Raw genomic sequence first — 6,000 nt, forward strand, 5'->3', positions numbered from 1 at the left:
ACCGGAAGGGGTATCAAAAAACTGTTCCACCTCCAATACGTGTCACTCTGAGGGCCCTTCGATATCTCCGTATCCGAAGGTCCACCTTGTCTGGGAATTCGATCCCAATAGACCTATATTATGTTACCATTCTCTAAATGTGTGAATCCCAATTTGTACCCAGGAGTAACCAAGAGCTTGAAACCCCCCACCACCATCACCACCGACGCTCTATGGTGACGTGTTACTTCGGTATTTTGTTATATTTTCTTGTACCGTGTTGTTTGTAATTGAATAAATTGTACCCCTTCATGTAACGTTTTATTGTATTTGCAAGTGTTATAGTAGTAGGGTTTTTTTATGCGAAGGCTTTTTATTTTGAAAGTTGCAAGTGAATGATTTGAAAAGGAATATGACTTCACGATTGTCTTCCTTGGTATTGATCGAGAACACAGTTAATAAAAACATGACTAATAATAAAGATCCCACATTAACATCCAAAATGATATGATAGGCACATAATATAAATACTAGCACAGAGTACACGTAAAATAGTAACACGGAGTACTACTACACAACACCCTAAAACTAACAATGACATAGAATGCCACAGGTTACATCCCCTCTTAGGGACGATGCCCTTAGTCGCATCTATCATGGGGACCCTACCCCTCATCACTCGCACATGGTGACCTGAGTACGCCAGGCGGTTCGGTGAAACGACTAGCCGCTCAGGTCGGCCAGTGGGCAGTGGAGTGGCGTAGTTGTCCTAGGAGGGCTGAGTCCCTGGGAGTGGTGCACCAGGTAGCTGTGACGCACCGAGCTCGTCGCTCTGTCTGACAATGAAGTCATAAGCAGGGACCTGACTAACGTCCCTGCTAAGCAGCTCCATATAGCTACCTTGTGCCTCTACTTCCTGGAGATCGTTGAACTCTGCATACGGAACAACAAAGAAATCAAGTTACCACCGGTAAAATGTGAAATATGTAACAATATGGCGTGCATGAAGTGAGTGTCCTACCTACACCGGGGACGCGAGAGCATGAAGGACCTACATCCGCAGAGGAAGGGTGCGTCGCACCGCTGAAGCCATGGAAGTGGCTAGCGGAATCATAGCAGGGGTCACTGGCACCGGAGAATGAAAACTGAGGCAACGTGCCACTTTGGTGGGGGTGACCAGCAATAGTGAAAGAGTGCCTCGCCGTCGTAGGGGTCAAAGAGGAAGACTGTGTCGAAAACATCCTCGACGGCTCGGCAGCGAAGGGTGGAACTACCGGTCAATGCGGCAGCACGGTGAAGGTGGTAGACGGTTGTGCCGGCATCTATGCCGACGCTCATGGCCCCGTCAAACGACGCTCTCATCTGGACCCTTCACCGCGTTCCGGATAATCCGACCAAACGACGCTCTCATCTGGACCCTGGGGACCTCACCCCACTATAGAGCTGAGTCTCGACGTACGAGCCTCGGCATCAACCTGGCGTAGTATGTCCCTCTGCAAAGATAAACTTCATCTTAGTTCACAATTTTAAGCAAACAATTGAGGTAAATGATGAATCGCGTAGGGTTATTCGTACCTCAAGCGAACGAGCCTGGTCCCTATGCGTAGGGTATGTGTCACGCACGTCCGCCACATGCTGTGGAAACTCGGTTGGTGTGTACATCACCCGGACCTGCATCCAATGCACGAACCACGAGAGGTACTCCCCGTACGCCTCCTCCGAGTGTGGCCGCTCCTCATCCACGACATGCTCGACAACTGCGTCCCATTCATCAACCCATCTCTGCACACGCAACGCAAACGCGCTAGTGGAATGAGCCCCCCCTCCGCGTCAACCTGTAGAAATATAAGTTCATGAATACAAGGTGTACATGTGGGTCGTATGAAAATATAATTGCAATGTTACGCACCTGTGTATGTTGATAGGCACTGACCTAATCAACGGTAGTGGCCACGGCCGAGACTTTCCAAACTGCCGCATCACGTGATGCAGTGAGTACTCATCGATGCAGATGTCGAAAATGAGGGTGCGAGTCGCGAGCGAGTACTCCCAGTCATGTAGGCAGAGCACCGAAAGTCCAAACAGAGCGTGTCGAAGTACCTCGGCCTGCATGTACGACCATCAGTACACACAGTCCACCATCAGCTCATCGAACTGGCGAATGATGTTCATGCTTCGCGCTGTGTGTCTGCATGCTAGACCAACTCGGCTGTGCAACCTAACTAAGTTAGGCAATACAATAAAGCAGTCAACATAAACGTACACAAATAGCATTGCACTTACCCTACGTCTACACCACGAGGACCTCATGGTCGGGCCGTCGATGTCGTCCGCACCAAACTGGTACGTGTTAAGGTCCACAATGGGCTTGTTGATGGCGATGTGCTCGTACGACCACATCTGAAGCAGCAGAGGACACCCGGTCATGATCGCGTTGTCATTGATCTTCATGCACCCGTCGCATAGGTCATGGTACGTCGTAGCCAGCACAGCTGATGCCCAGTTGTACTGGGGGACCTCCGTCGGGCAGCGTCCGCAACCTCTCTGGTGTAAGGGATCATGCTCTTCAAGACTGTGTTGCCGTGGGTCTCGGTGAACATGACCACCCGAACAGCCACAGGAGATACGTCTCCAGGTGTCGGGAGACGTCCTCAGTGCCTGCCAGTGGGTGGATGGTGTTTGCCTGTCAAACAAGGAAGAAATACAAATATCTGCATCCGTTAATAACGTCAAGGACATGAGATACCATTAAAAGGCATACATACCACAAACTGAATGAGAAAGGCCTTCGTCGGGCCATGCTTCACGTTTGCTGGAAAAGGCCTAAACGGGGCTACGCCGTCCATCTGTTGAATGAAGGAGAAGGACCTAGCATCTCATCCTACCATCCCACGCCCACGTCCCTAGCCCCAACAGCAGCACTCGCGCAAGACAAGCCCATCAGGAGCAAGATGTCCTCGAGCGTGGGAGCCATCTCGTCGCACGGGAGGTGGAACATGTGCGTCTCAGGATGCCACCTGTCAACAAGGGTCGTGAGGAGGGCACTGTCGTAGCTGAACTGTGTCACCGCCTTTGAAGCCCCCGCCAACGTGTCCACCTCCACAAGCCGACACAACGGAAGTAGGACAGCAGCATGCAACCTACAAGCATACTACAATTAACGACCAATCTCGTGTCTAAATCCATATGGAACCATAAATTCTAAATTAACAAACCTCGGGATCCAGCGCTCATTAATCCTCATTAGCTCATCTGGCACACGAGGTCGAAGTACCGCGAGTTCCTCACCCTACACAGCGATGCGTTACAAATGGTGCTTGATGTCGATCTAGGGGTCGAGCAGCTCTGGTTGCGCCATACCTACAAGTTCACAAGTTATTTACATTTTTATATGAAAAAAAAACAAAGAGTAAGAAATGTCAACTGGTCTTTATTTGTGGGAACTGAACGAGTAAAGTACAATGGTGTGCACATGAATATCCATCACACATGAAATTACAACATTAATCAATCTCAATGAGTCGATGAAGCCGACGATCAATGACTACGAGGACGTCTCCCATCTCAGTAGACCCAGACGGATCTGCTTCCGCGGGGTTCACATTGGGACACCAATGGTGCATTTCTTGTAAGTGTGTCCTGTTCTGTTGTACTTGCTGCACCATTTCACACAACGTCTAGTTTCTGCTTCATCCATGTCATTACGGAGCCTCGTAGTCCTGCGCCACCCCTTCTTATGCTTCATCTTATCGGGATCTGGCACGAACAAAGCATCGGGCCCAGGTTCCTTCGTGAAAGAACCATAAATCCCGAAACCATAGACCTCATGGTTCCAGGTGTTGAACAGAGCTTCCTTCTTGAAGTAGTTGCAGACGAACCTCCGAGTCCTCAACCCCGTCACAGGACACGCGACAATCACATAGGAGCATGGCTTATGCAGTAGGACCGGCTTGTAGTAGGTGCAAATGCACCTGTCATCAAAGATGGTGCACTCGTGGATAACTTTCTTACGCTTGCCCCTCTCCTTCCTTTGTCCCTGCATAGAATTTCGTATCTCTGCTGTGCAGTTCCAATGGTCTTCACCCGGTGCATCTTTGCCTTCTCCATCTTGTCTTCCATGTACTTAGTCATCTTCGTCCCATAAATCATACTAGCATTATTCAGCACCATGTGCGCTACTGCATAGCGGTCCCTAAAATACTTGCATGTCTCTTGAACTATGAACTCTACAATCCCCACCAGTGGTAACCCCCTCACACCTTTCATCACTCAGTTGTAAACCTCTTCTAAATTTGTAGTCATAATGCCGTACCTAGCCCAGTTTGTGTCGTAGAGAAGAGCCTATTTCCCCTTAGGCTCATTCTCAATCCACTCGCTAAATGACCTGATAGATGACCTGCTCCTCCGCACGATGCCAGCTTAATTATCATTTGGCACGGACTCAAGAGGTACTGGTGCGTCCTCCTCTCCTGTCACAAGCCTCCCTGCACGCTCTTGTGTTTGCTTCTTCGTCAGCTCGTCCAGTATCTTCCAAAGAGCATCAAACTCCCGTTGATGGTTCTGACCGCATAACCTCTTGAACATATTCGTGAGATTCTTGTTTTTGGATTGGCGGAAGAAGTTTACACCCAAATGCCTCATGCGCCACTTACTCTGCAGGTCTGGCCACACATATCTAATCAAGCCATCGTCCATTCCATTTTACAGATCCAGAATTGCCTTGAGTATCCTAGCATGCCGGTCATGTATAATGCACACGTTCGGCCGAGCACCAACAATTATTATCCTCACACGGTACCGAAACCAATACCAACTATTGTTGTTCTCACTCTCCACAAATGCAAAGGCCAACAGTAGAACTTGATTGTTCCCGTCAACCCCAATAGCAGTCAGGATCTGTCCCATAAACTAGCCAGTGAGGAAAGTACCGTCGATGCATAGGATAGGCCGACAATACTTGAAAGCTTCGATACATGCCCCTATTGCGAAGAAACATCGCTTTAGGACGTACTTTACAGGTTTGAACAGCAATGGGTATTTACTTATCAATGTCGTAATACGTCCCCAGGTTTCTTCAAGCAATAGTCTGCAGCAAATATGGCAGATTCTCATACAACACTTCATAGGTCCCGAACCTCATCTCAATTGCCTTCCTCTTCGCCCTCCATGCCTTGTTGTAGCTGATAGTGTACTTGTAATCCTCCTCAATTTGCCTGATTATGGACCCTAGTTCGTAGTTCAAGTTGTCCATAATCTGGGTGTACATCACATTGGTGACAAAGCCTGAGGTGATGTTCCTGTGGCTGCGCTCAAGTTCGTCCATCATGCAAGTGTCTTCGACCACAATCGACACCTCCCAATAGTCAAGCTACTTCCCCTTAAAGCCGTACGCCCACCACATGCAACCATCATTCGTGCACTTCACATCATATTCCTTCTTGCTTGACTTGACAACATAAAACTGCCATTGAAGCAAGGTCACCCATTGAGTCACAGCATCCTTCATGGCCTAACTGGTAGGATACTTAGCACTTGGGTCACCTCATTCTGCGTATACTCCCAGGCCACTTGATTCCCCTCATTCACCACAAGGTTGTTGAAGTTTGGATTGTTCCAATCCGCGGGAACCGGAACATCGTCCTCATCATCTGAGCTATCATACTCAGGATTTTCATCAGCCTGAATATCATCTCCCTCCATCTGTTCAATTAGAGAAGGGATTTGTTCTCCCTCGTCTGCCTCACTGATCAGTTCAATCGGATAATCCAATGAATGTGCACCATCCGGATCGACATCTTCATCATACTCTTCCTCATCACCCTCCTCCTCCTCCGTGTACGCTCCACCCTGTATCTCCCCAACTACCTCCTTATTCTTCCATTGCACAAGAAACATAGGAAGCCAACCTCTGTGCACAACATCATGCAGGAACCTCTTCCACAATTCATCTTCCCAAAGCGGGAACACCTCCCACTACACACTTTCTCTGTAACGGTTGCCGATAATGCTAATGGTCATCTC

This window comes from Phragmites australis, chromosome 20 (genome assembly GCF_958298935.1).
Source record: "Phragmites australis chromosome 20, lpPhrAust1.1, whole genome shotgun sequence".
NCBI classification, from domain to species: domain Eukaryota; kingdom Viridiplantae; phylum Streptophyta; class Magnoliopsida; order Poales; family Poaceae; genus Phragmites; species Phragmites australis.